The 13,391-nt window shown below is 40.8% G+C and overlaps 1 long non-coding RNA gene across 1 annotated transcript; it reads right to left on the bottom strand.

Moving 5' to 3' along the window:
• Positions 1 to 2,945: 2,945 nt before the first annotated feature.
• On the bottom strand, positions 2,946 to 10,510 carry LOC143031625 (uncharacterized). The gene is made up of 3 exons (XR_012967018.1): positions 9,620 to 10,510; positions 8,704 to 9,082; positions 2,946 to 3,161 (listed from the first exon to the last, which is right to left on the bottom strand). It is a non-coding gene; the product is annotated as an uncharacterized LOC143031625 (long non-coding RNA).
• Between the last annotated feature and the right edge of the window lie 2,881 nt (positions 10,511 to 13,391).

The raw sequence follows: 13,391 nt of genomic DNA, 5'->3' as shown, positions 1-13,391 counted from the left end.
GAAAAATAAATTGACGTAGCCCCCCAAAAAATCTCGTCTTTTTTCTTTTCTGCATGGGGGGGATGGAAAGGGGGGATTGCTGATTTTACGACGCGGCCTTGCTTTGGATGTGCTGTCATACAACACTGCTTCTGATTCAAGTCAGTGGGTGAAATGCAGGGGTGACCCATCATTCAGGAAGTGCAAGATACGAGAGAAGGAAGGGGATATAAGGCTCTTTTAGTATATATTTTTTCATCAATATTTTCTTTGCTCATGTTATTCCTTAACAGTAGGTCTTTGTGGGAAACTCTATTGATTTGTTCCCTTTTCCTTATAGAATTTGATACATTAGGTAAATAATAAACATTGAAATTGTATCAAGTATTCAAATTTATTAGGCCAAGAAAAACTATTTGAGGGGGGGAATTGATAAGATTAGAAGGAACAGTGTTCATCATACAAATCACACTGGAATAGATTCTTACCAGTCTGAGTCACCATGTGACATTTGAGAGACCTGTGTGAGCCCTCATATGCTTTGTGAGACTCCTTTTTTGAGAAAGCTGCATCGCACAGGTTGTGGTGAAAATAGTGTCCTCCACCACATGTGGTCCACAGGTACGGAGGCTCCTGTCCTCCAATGGCTGGGATAGACATCACAGAGGTCATGGGAATCTACTAGGTAAAATTCTTAATCTAATATCAACATCAAACATTAATAATTAATTAGAAGGGTAGACCCAAGCTGTTGAATAAGGAGAAAAACAAGGGGAGTTGGAAGAAATAACGACAATAATCCCCTAAGGCTGTTTGATTGGGACACTACAGAACCGAAACAGCTACAAGGATATCACTGGACAGTCAATCTGCTGTTCCACTGCAATTGCAGGAATGACTACTACCATGACTACAGTCTTCTGCTGGGATGGTTACTGCCACAACTATGTGGTCCTCTGCTGGAGCTGGTACTCTGCAAGTGCTGTAACACACAGCCACAACTATGTGGACTTCCTTCACTGCATGGCTGCTACACATTTCACGAGGTTTGTCAAAGATAATTTAATTGCTACACTTGCTCAACAGCTTCTACCTTCATCAAACAACTACAACTGGAAATGAAAGTGGGACAACTGCATATTAGACTGCAACTGGGTCAACTACGAACTGGGGCGCAAACAAGTAAACTGGCAAACTGTACTACGAATCAAACCCAACTGGCTACAAGTAAATGTATACTGCAACCAGGTCAGTGAACGGATTTGAATAGATGAAGTGAAGAGCGCCATCTACGACTAGTTAGTCGTCCATATACTGCAAAATGATTCAGGTACTCATGCTTCATGGGATCAAACAGCTCGGGTCTTTACCAGGACAACAATTCAAAAATTTTGTACATAAATTGAGGACAAATTCCTTATAAATTGAACTGTAAGAATGAATTTTGTTCACTCTTGAATGACCCTACAGGTAAAACAAAGGGAATGCCATGCTGGATTCTAAGTGTGTAGGTATCGTTTGTGTACTGTATTTTTCAGTGTATGACCCGCGGCTTTTTGCCTCAGAAAGGGGCCAAATTTCGGGGGTGCGGGTGATATAAAGGTGCGGGTCATCTGTGGATTCTGGTTAGAAATTGCCCTCTTACGCAGTCAAAAAAAAAAATGAACGATTAGTTTAGCTGGGTGCCCTCTCGGATCGGGGATTTGCGGGGTGGGGTGGGGTGGGGGGGGGGACCGACCGGATTCGTCGTATGAAAGTTGATTAAAGTCATAATACAGCGCGTACGATCGAGACAAACGACAAAGAGAAGGTAGGATTTGTCTTACCCGCTTTACATGCTCTTGTGTCGCGATCAAACAAAAACAAGCGGGCGGCCATTTTCGCAATTACAAATTACAAACTGTACCTGATTCCTTAATGCTAAATTTGTGTATTACATGTGGGTCGTTCAAGCATGGAAGAAAATTAAAGAATCGACTATTCAGAACGGTTTCCGTAAATCAGAAATGTGCCATCCTGCAATGTTCGATGCATGCTACGACTCGGAAAAGGAATCGGACGAATCCGAAATCGAAATGGAAACGGATGAGGTCACTGCATCAGAATTGGCCGATTTATACCACAACCTCTTCCATGACGATACAGAGGATGAGGAATTCGATGGCTTCGTGAGCGATGATACGCCTTCATAAACATTGACTGTCGTCTGTGATCACTATTTTTTTTTTTTTGTAATAACGATGTGCTCCATTGACTCTGTTCATAACAGTTCAGTAATGTGCTCTATTATTGTTCTATTCTATTGAAAACTAACCATTGGAAATTGTTTGGTTTAAAAATTAATTACCAGTGTTTGTATGGCATTTATAAACCAATTGATTAATTACTGGTAAACAATCAAACAGGGTTTTATGGCATTATTTACACAAATTTATTAAAGGTCAGATATCAACAGATATACCATTCACTAAAAATCATCGAAAAAGTACTTTTTAAAAGCATACAAATAAAGTTTTTACCTATTACAGAAGAATTTATTCAGAAAAATCATTTTTAATTGCGCCTCGCAGTCTAGATATTCAGAATAACAATATTGTTTGTTTGGCAACTGTGACGTCACGAACGCGGAATTCCCCGAACCTTTCCCGAAGAGCACGGGCGGAATGTTTCGAATAGCAGACGACGCAATGAAATGAAGACAAAACTGATTTTTGCCAAATTTTATAAGATGTAGATGGTGGAATTATATAGAATACTGTCAGTATGTTTTTCTATGTAAATTAAACTGTAAATACAAAAATTTATTGAAGTCTTGATTTCTGACCTTTAACGGTCAGAAATCAAGACTTCAATAACTATTTGTATTTACAGTTTAATGTACATAAAAAAAAACATACTGACAGTATTCTATATAATTCCACCATCTACATCTTATCAAATTTGGCAAAAATCAGTTTTGTCTTCATTTCACTGCGTTATTCAAGAACACTAATTCATGAGAAATCTGCATCAGGCAAGACACTGGAAAAGATTCTCTCCAGTGTGAATCATATCGTGATATTAAAGACAACTCATGAGACAGGTAAGTCACAGATGCCACACGGGATTCTCTTTGTTACATGACAAATTGAAGGAATCTTTGGATAGCCTTTTCCAATGAAATGATGATATTCACCCTCGACCTGAAAGAAAATATTTGATAACTTTGACATCTAACTTTTTAAGGAAAACAAGCATATAAAAATAAAATGTGGCATTAACCAAAATACAGTAGGGGAAGGGAAGAAACAACTCGTATCATAAAAGAAATTTAAAGGAATAAGAAAGAAATAGAAGGTTGAGCAAATAACACTGATGTTGTTGAATAAATACTACAAAGAGATAGAGGACACTAGAAAGGTATTGGTGTACAATGTGTGATACAATAACATAGAAATAAGTAATCTATGTCAATTTTTCATTTAGGATCACTACACACACACACACAACAACAACAACAACAACGAAGGATGTCATAAATCAACATTTGAGATTCATGAGAATCTGCTATTCATTTTTACAGCAATCTTTTTTTTTCAGTGAACCCCCAATCCCCTAACATCAGGGTTGGAGGGGCAAAGTAGCATGCAGTTGATACTTTAGGGTCTATATGGGCCACCCCTACGGACCAGAGCCACACATCATTCTGTCTGTCTGTGATACAGGAAAACTCTGTTCATAGGGAAATGATGACACTTTTATACTACGACTGTCCCTCCGTTACGCTGCCCCCCCCCCCAACACCTTGTTACTGTCCTGTACAATTTTTCTGAATATCCATTTCCTTTTTTCGCCTACCCTCTGGTGGAGGAAGAGAATGCTACCACCAAGTCTTTCCACTCGAATCATAAAAGGCAACAAAAAACGGGACGGGGGATAGGATTAGGAGTCCTACTACCTGTAGCCCCAATAGGGGTCATTCCTAAAAAAAGTAAAGGCATACGAGGGTCTGGGAGTTTTCCAACCAGTATCCTAAAGTTTGGGTCTTTTAATGTGCATGGATGTGGTACAGATGATAGTAAAAGGGAAGAGATAGGCAGTATGTTTGTGAGAAGAAAGATGGATGTGCTGGCTTTGAGTAAAACTAAAATGACAGGAAGGGGCGAGTGTGAGTTTGGGAGTGTAGCTGGGAGGTACTCAGGTGTCAAGAGTGGACAAGAGAGAGAAGGGGTGGCTATACTAGCAAGTGAAGAGATAAGTAAGCATGTTGTGGAGTGGAAGGAGGTTTCATCAAGGATGATGTGGATGAAGGTGAAGCTGGGAAGGTAGATGTAGGTTTTTGTAAGTGCGTATGGGCCTGGTAGTGAGAAGAGCATAGAGGAAAGAGGATTTTTGAGTCGATATAAATGAGTGCATAGAGGGATTAGGGAGAAATGTCAATGTAGTTTTATTGGAAAACATTAATGCTATGGTAGGAAATGAACCAATAGACACAGTGATTGGGAAGTATGGAGTTCCAGGTAAATATCATAGTGGAGAATTGATGGTGATGTGTCTTGAGAATTGATAATAGCAAATACAGTGTTTAGGAAGAAAGTCAAGCATAAGTACACATGGGAGAGGGTGGTGGATGGAAGGCTGGCAGATAGAGCATTAATGGACTATATAGTGGTGACCAGGAGTGTGGTAGGAAGAGTTAAGGATGTACATGTCCTGAGGGAAGAGAGTGGGGGAATATCAGATCATTTTCTGGTGGAAGGTAAATTGAGAGTGGAGAATAGGTGGAGAAAGAGGAAAAGGGCAGAAGGTAGGGAGGTACTTGGAGTGAACTGCTTAAATGAAAGAAAAGAAGGAGTATGAGAAGAAGCTGAGAGAGGAATGGGAGGGAGTAAAGGATAGAGTAGAACTAGGAGTGGAGGAGGAATGGGGATGGTTCAAGGAGGGAGTCATAAGGTGTGCAAAGATGGTGTGTGGAACAAGGAGGGCGGGAGGAAATAGAAGGAAGGGTAGTGAGAGGTGGGATGAGGAAGCAAAGAAGGGTGTAAAAGAGAAGAAACAGGCATTCATAGATTGGCTACAAATTAGGACGAGGGGATTGTATGAGAGGTATAAAGTAAAGAGAAGGGAAGTTAAGCATAAGAAAAGAAAGCAAAGAGGAGAGTAGATGTGAAATGGGGTAAGAGTAAGATAGAAAATTTTGAAAGCAATAAAAAGATGTTTGGGAAGGAAATTAAAAGAGGAAGAGGAGGCGAATCAAGTAGAGAAGAAAAGGTAAGAGGTGCAGATGGAGAGATGATAATGGAAGAGAAGGCAGTATGAGGAAGGTGGGCAGAGTATTTTAGGGAGTTGCTAAATGCGAAGAATAGGGAGGGAAGGGTAGTTGCGGTGGGAAGCGGTAAGAAAATGAGAGTGATGAGTGAGGAAAATGAAGGAGAAATAGGGAAGGATGAAGTGAAAGCAGCTGGTAAGATGATGAGAGCAGGTAAGGCACCTGGGTTGGATGGATGTTATACAGAATGTCTGAAGAAAGGAGGTACAGTTATAGTGGACTGGCTGGTGAGGTTATCTAATGTTTAAGAGAGGGTAGAGTGCCTGTATTGTTCCACTTTACAAGGGATATGGGGACAAGTGCGGGTGTAGTAGTTTCAGAGGGATCAGCTTGTTGAGTGTAATTGGGAAGGCTTATGGAAGGGTCTAGATTGAGAGGATTAGGAGAGGAACAGAGGGAGTAATTGGTGAGGAACAGTGTGGGTTTAGGACAGGTAGGGGTTGTGCAGATCAGATTTTTGTGGTAAGACATATATGTAAAAAAACAATAGGAAAAGGTAAGGATGTTTTTTGCGCTTTTATGGATCTGAAAAAAGTCTTACGACAGGGTGGACACAATGGCGGCGCCAGGGGGGAGCTTGGGGGGTGCTTTAGCCCCCCCAAAAAAAGTGGCTAGCCCCCCATTAGCCCCCCCCCAACTGAAATGAGCAAATTGAAAATTTAAAACACTCATTAAAATAATTTTATTAAGTGGAATTTTTAATTGCCAGGATTTGTCAGCCATCAGTGCTAGCCCAACCATTAACCCCCTCCTCTTCTGAAATGAGGATAATATATGTGTATTATCATAGTACTATTAGCCCCCCCAAAAATTTGCTCAGCCCCCCCTTAGCCTCCCCAACTAAAAATTCCTGGCGCCGCCGCTGGGTAGACAGGAAGGCCCTGTGGGAGGTACTGTAGATATATGGGATAGGAGGAAAGCTGTTAAGAGCAGTCATGAGTTTTTATGACAGTAGTAGAGCTTGTGTTAGGATTAGAAATGGAGTGATTGAATGGTTTGAGGTATAGGTGGGATTTCCTCAGGGATGTGTTATGTCACCCTGGCTGTTCAATCTTTACATGGATGGGGTGGTGCAAGAGGTGCATCCAAGGGTAGTGGGTCAGGGGTTGGAGATGGTTAAAGAAAATGGAGAAAAGTGGGAGATGAGCCATTTGTTGTTTGCTGACGACACTGTGCTTGTGGCAGGATCAGAGGAGGGATTGAGGAAGTTAGTGACAGAGTTTGAGAAGGTGTGTGAGAGAAGGAAGCTGAAATTAAATGTGGGCAAAAGTAAGGTGACGAGATGTACAAGGGGAGAGAGTGACAGCAGGCTCGAAGTGAGAATTAAGGGTGAGAGACTGGAAGAAGTGGATAGTTTAAGATACCTGGGTGCAAATGTGGAAGGAAAGGGAGGAGTGGGGGTGGAGGTAGAATGTACATTGAGAGAAGTGAGTAAATGCCTTGGTGGATTAAAAAGTATAATGAGAAATAGATGTCTGGGAATGGATGCTAAGAGGAGGTTATATGAAGGAGTGATTGTGCCAACAGCACTGTACAGAGCAGAAACATGGAACATAAGAGAGGAAGTGAGAAGGAGTTTGAATGTGTTTGAGATGAAATGTCTGAGAAGTATGATAGGGGTTACTAGGCTAGATAGAGTGAGAAATGAGGTGGTGAGGAGAACAGGGGTGGAAAGGAAGCTGGGAGGTAGGGTTGATGAAAGAGTATTAGGATGGTTTGGACACTTGGAAAGAATGAGTGAAGAAAGATTAGTAAAAGAAGTGTGGAAGGCAGAGGTGGAAGGAGTGAATATGAAAGGGCATCCTAGGATGAGAAGGATGGATGGGGTGAAAGGGGCATTACAAAAGAGAAGAATGTCTGTGGAGGAAGGATGGGAGAGGATAGAAGATAGGGGTGAATGGAGAAGGGTTGTGTGTGGATGATGCTGTGATGCATGAGGGGGAGTGGGTGGGGGATGGGGGGTGAGGAAGTATGTATGAGAAAAAATTTGACGCAGCCTGAAGGGATTTCTCCCCGTCTTCTCCTTTTCTGCATGAGGGGACGGAGAGAGGGGGTTGCCGAATTTATGAAGCAGCCTTGCTGTGGATGTGCTGTGTCTTGCGACACTGCTTCTGATCCAGGGCAGTGGACAGGATGCAGGGATGACCCGTCATCCAGGAGGTGCCAAGATGAGAGGGAGGGTGGAGGGGAGTGGAATATATAGGAAATGGAATGGGTGGGAGTGGTTTCTATGCATTTTTCTTTTTGGCTACCCTCCATGTAAGGGGGAAAAAGCCTTTGTTATATGTATGTATGTACCACCAGAAGCTTATAGATAAAAATACAAATTGTTGATTTTTTCATATCTCTGTGTGAGAAGTAAATTACTTGTAATCAATGTATCCTAACCTGTCTCTACCTACACTTAGGATATGTTGGATTCACCGCTCCCTTCCATCAAATACTAAAACGAGGCGAACAATTGGGATTATTCTTATTCAGTAAAAACATCCAGTACAAATGAGTTCTAAGTAACTTGTGTGAATCTATGTGCCTTGCAGCAATCTTACGCATAAATCAACAAAATATTTATGTTTTTAGGTTATGGGGTACTATACTATTTCGAGAACATTTTGATACAAAGTATATTACTTGCTAATATTTTAGAAGTATGATGAAAATATACAAATATATAGAGGCATTAACCAGAGTACAGCAAGTTTAGAGAACAAACAATTTGCACCAAAAAAGCTTAAAGGAAGAAGAAGAAAATGGATGGTTGAAAAAATGATGAAATTATGTAACATAGAAACTAGAAAAAACAGAGACTGGTAAAGTGAAAATTAACAGAGAATTAAGAAGTCACTTACTTCTCTCAATCTACATTCTACCTCCAATTCCACTCCTCCCTTTCCCACCACACTTGCACCCAAGTATGAGAATAATAATAATAAAATTAGATGATGAAGGATACAATGACACAGATAACTGGAAATGAGAAATATTGGTAATATTTTCACAGAGGTGTACACCCACTCAACTATCAATGATATCAGAAATCAATGTTCGTTTGATCTTTGTTAACCCTTTATTGGTCTCCATTTGTCAGGGAACACCTCCCCTCCCCTACACACAGCCTGTGTGTAGGGGAGGGGACGTGTTCGCTGACAAATGGAGACCTGTGGGTCAAATTTGGCTTTGACCATGGGTGCAACACAGCAATAGAAAATTGATTATTAATTTGTAAATTATAATGTATCTACGTAATATGCAATTTTGTGAGCGGAAATATAAAACAAAAAAAATGCTAAAACAGATTTCGTAAGTAATGAAGTTGTGTCGGAGGAATGGTATGCCATGTTTGTTATGATAGATGCCGATGTCAAAGAAATGAAAGGATGATAAATTCATATAACCTGTGTTTAATAAATCATTACCTGCAAATTAAATATCATCCGGCTCATCCTCGTCATCATGAGAGACATTGGCGGGCTTTTCAACCACTCTCTCAGCTTGCAGCTTGAAGGAATGCATGTATCTCTGCTCCATAACATTCCTTCAAGAAAATGTACCTGGCGAAGTACTGTCGGTAGATCCGAGGGCATCAACTGACAGCCGACAAGATGGCGTCCAGATCCTATGCTACCGACCTTGTTCATTAGCATTTTTGCTTGTAGCAAGGTATTTTTTATTTTCAGTTCTGCCCAAAAATTGCATATTACATTGATACATTTTAATTTACAAGAATCATAAATTTTCTATTGCTATATTGCACCCATGGTCAAAACGAAAAAAATACTGACCTGTGTCACAGGCCTGAAAATAAAACAAAAAATGTGTTTATCATCTTTGAGTGAAAAAAAAAAAATAATAATAATAATCCCTACATATATCTAGGTTAGGTTACACTCATCCCCTCCCCCCACCTCGGTTTCATCATCGACTAAAATAAGGCACACGGTGGGAATAGCTTGTTGTGTTATGGTTATTCGGGCACTTGAAATGAATTACAAATAAACTGTCATGAAAACTGGTTGGAACTAACATCAACCCAGACGATATCAACTCATGAACTGATAAAGAAAATACCCTGGTATTTATTTTAGAAGTGCACACCTACATGATATAGCAATTAAATAATAATTTTGTAAAATGTAATAATACATCAATAAATACATGTACCCGATTATTCAGCCTATATATTTTTTCTTTATCCTAGGAGTACGCTAACCAAAAGCAAAGTCGAAAAATGTTAAAGGGTGCACTCATGTGCACGCAAAGAAAAAAAAAAAGCCTCATTACCACACAATAAATATATGTACAAAATTGATGAGTGTCCATAATAACACTTACTTGTTACCTACACGACGGTTGTGCTTGCATTTCCTATGCCACTTGTTTGTATCGAATACTATGTAGACTTGTAGAGTGAATTTCTGAAATTGGATTTTTGTTTCGAGGAAGACGAAGTGGCAGCCCCGTAAGAAGATTGTAAACAAAAAGTGTACATAACAAACTCTGCACAATTAGCCATTTGTAATTCTCAAAATAATTTTTGTTAAATATTGTCGACAATTTTGCCTTATCTAAACATGTATAATGAGGAGAGGAAATATAACATTTTGCAAAATATACAAAATATACTTAGAAGTATTGATTTGTCAACTATATAATTTAATGAAGGCGATTTTTCAAGCGCACTGTGTATGTTACATACAACATGCATTCGTATAGCATAAATAGAGAGCTGAAAGAATGTTGTATTAATGTTTACTCTTCAGAGAAGAACATAATGTCACAACTTTGGCGTTGTGACACACTGCCTAGAGCTTTGACTCAGCTTTCCATTTTCCGTCGTCTTCAGCCCCGTCGGCTATTACATTTCCTTTGCAGGAAGTCTTAAGGCCTCCAGTAACTACTTCTTAGTATTTGTGTTCACCCTTCTCCCCAGCAAACGTTGTGAAAGATTAGCGCTAATTGGATGCAGTGACCCAAAATCGGAATCATCACTGGCATTATAATGTTAAAATTGAAATATCTCAACTTCTCATGTAATTTAACTAATTCACCACATTACATTTTGTATCCTTGTACTTTGTGATTATGATTGATACATTGTACTTATGTATTACCATTTGATCGTATTTCTCATTGTTTTGGTTGGAGGGTCCGCTGCGTTACCAACCAGCCCCCCGGACCTGAGCACTTGCCATTTCTCGTCTAGGCTAGTTAGGACCAAGGTAAAACGAATACTATAAGGTACGTTAGCGGGGGGGGGGGTGAGGGAGAGCCAGTAAGTTACACACACCAGTGTGTGGAGGGAAGCTCCATCTTCTGATTAAAGGGGTAGCTAAGGCAGACAAATAGCATAAAAAAATGGAAAACATTTTTATAACTTTTCTGGCGGTCATATCTCAGATACTGATAATTTGAGGATAAGAAAGTGATACTGAGTAATTTCAGTATTATGTGAACATCATAGTGTAATTTTAAAGCTTACCATACATACAGATGGTTTTCTTTAAAGTTTACATTTTCTTTCACCTCTCACTCTCCATCCCCCTCTGAATTTCCTATGACGTCACGGAGGAGGTGCGCGGAGGGGGGGGGGTGCTCAACGTACCTTATAGAATTCGTTTTACCTTGGTTAGGACCATGTGTCCTTTTCTCGTAACTAGTGCCTACCTCACAAGACTATTACAATTGCCTCAACTTCTGCCCAGACGCTGCGTCGCATTCCTTTAGCAATTTTCAACGATTGGAAAAGTGCCCGCCGAAAAACAGCGAACTGTGTCTCATGCTTGGTGCCGCTGGTATCACTTGGTGGCAGTAGGCACGCGGCACTCACTCCCATGGAAGACGTCCTCTTACGACCTCACCACCTCGTCAGTGAACAAATACCCACGAACATGAACCATTTATTCCCGTCGTTGGTCATCGCCAATCGTGTTGCAGTGACTAGTGTTTCGTGTGTCCCAGAACTTACAGAAAGAAGAAAACGTGCTTCGTGACGTCCCCCGATATCAGAATCTACGAGTTCAGTCGGGGATCATTGCCAACCCCATTCCAGTGAGCCAATGCGTTGAACTTACGTATTCAGGAAAATTGACTTGTAGAGTGTGACGAAGCAAGGAGAGATTGACGAAATCATGGAAATGAAATCGTTGGGTTCGATTCCCCTCCCCCACACGCGTTCGGTGCTGTCGACTAAGGACAGACTTTGTTCCCGCCGCCCCTATGTGACGCATGGCTCAACGAATATCGAGAGCATCATGTTCAACTGAGGGCATCCACTCATTTGAAGACATCACCAGTCAGTGCAGCACAATCATAGGAGAGAACGAAGGAATAATTAGAGGCATCTTATTGTTTTAGCTAGGTCTTAGAGCGCGTAGGGCTAGCCAGGTAGGAAGTCTCGAACCAAATACGTATGTTGTATCTTGCCCAGTTAGTTGATAAGTCAATCACTGTGAAACAATTTTCATGGTACATTTATTAAAGATGAATATCAATTGCATGTTACTGACTGTGGATACATCCTAAATCATAATAAAATCAGTGTAGTAGGTTGTGTTTAATTAGCCCTAGGAGTGTAAATTACACGAGTTTGCTCCCCTCCCTTAGAGAAGCATTTCTCTGCTCCTTTGAAATTGCACGCTCGGCTTGAAGGGAACGTGCGTGGTCCCGGCCGGGATCTCAAGTTTCCTGGACTTTGGCTCCCATCTACAGCTACCACCCTTCACCAATTTCCCAGTGTATGAGAATTCTCATGCCCCTCAACTATCCCGTCCCCCTTCCACTGTCCAGGGATTTCGGGACACATAATGGCAGTCTATTTTTTGTATTTTACCCTTTTACTTGCCATCTAACGTGGTGGATAGGCTTGAGAATCTTAATGACTACAAAAGTGATGTCGATGGAGAGGAACTCTCTGCAGAGTCGCCCATATCGAACAGGTTTTATAAGAAAGATGAGACAAAGGACCCACTGCTAACTGGAACGTCCCTGATGACAGACAGGGAAATTCCTCATAGATACGTCGGGAGTACCGTCATAATGACGGTGTGGACAACTGGGCACCCTATAGACATTGTTATAGCCAACCGTGAATCAAATCACTTTCAAATCGCCCGCCTACTACTCACGGCCTCGAACAGGACTCGTAGCCATCATACGTATTCCCAACGTTCAAGTTCGAACCTTGCCATGAAACTATTGGCCCCGCCTTCCTCGGGTACATAAGGTGAAACCGGCTGTCCGCCCCCGCACACGGACTCCCACTCACACAACCCCAGGCCTCACTTACTTCTCGCTGTATATTGGTGCCTTGCTGTTCTGTTCGCAGGTATAGTATTAATCAATCTTGGACTTATATACCATTACTTTTGTATATTTAGTATTGTTGTGCCCCTTTGTTATTTCTCTTGTATGTATTTATGTTAAATGTCCCTGTGTACTTTGAGTGTATGATCGTAAATGTTAAACAGTAAAGCTTTATTTTTATTTGTTAATATGGTTTATTTAATTTTCGTGCAGACTTCTATCTTACCTCCATCCTTACTTACATTCAGCCTCAAATAGAGCTTTCCTCGGAACGTACTTTTATCTACCTAAATTATCTATACGTTCCACTTTATTGTTGTGGGCTTGCTTCCCAACTGCAACTCGACTTACTCCTAGACTCGACTTAAGTTCCACTCTTTACATTAACTCAAGTCAAACCAAGCAAACAACCCATGGCAACATATAAGACTCCACCGAATATAATGAATAAGGTGACACCAGAGAAATATCTCACCAGAAACCAGTTGGCAGTGGGGGGGGGGGTGACATTACTTAATATACTTAATATATGCTGCTCGTAGGATGTTTAAAAATTTGGAAACGTTTTCTTGATTTTCTTCGCTACTTCTACACTTTTTAGTATTAGGTACACTAGAGGACTCCCACTGGGATCCCCAATCCACTCATCAAGCCAACTCTGCTCCGACGTCACTACTTAATTCATCCAATGAATTTGACCGTTACAAATAAGTGGCTCCCTTTAAGGCGTGACTTTTCTCCCAATGCACCAATATTTTTTTTTTCCTCCACCCTTCTCCAATCATACTGTTACACTGTTTCA

The sequence above is a fragment of the Oratosquilla oratoria genome, chromosome 12 (genome assembly GCF_046742065.1).
Source record: "Oratosquilla oratoria isolate Oo_2021 chromosome 12, ASM4674206v1, whole genome shotgun sequence".
Classification (NCBI taxonomy): Eukaryota; Metazoa; Arthropoda; class Malacostraca; order Stomatopoda; family Squillidae; genus Oratosquilla; species Oratosquilla oratoria.
Note: the sequence above shows the minus strand (reverse complement) of the source record. Positions and strands in the feature narration are given on the sequence as shown.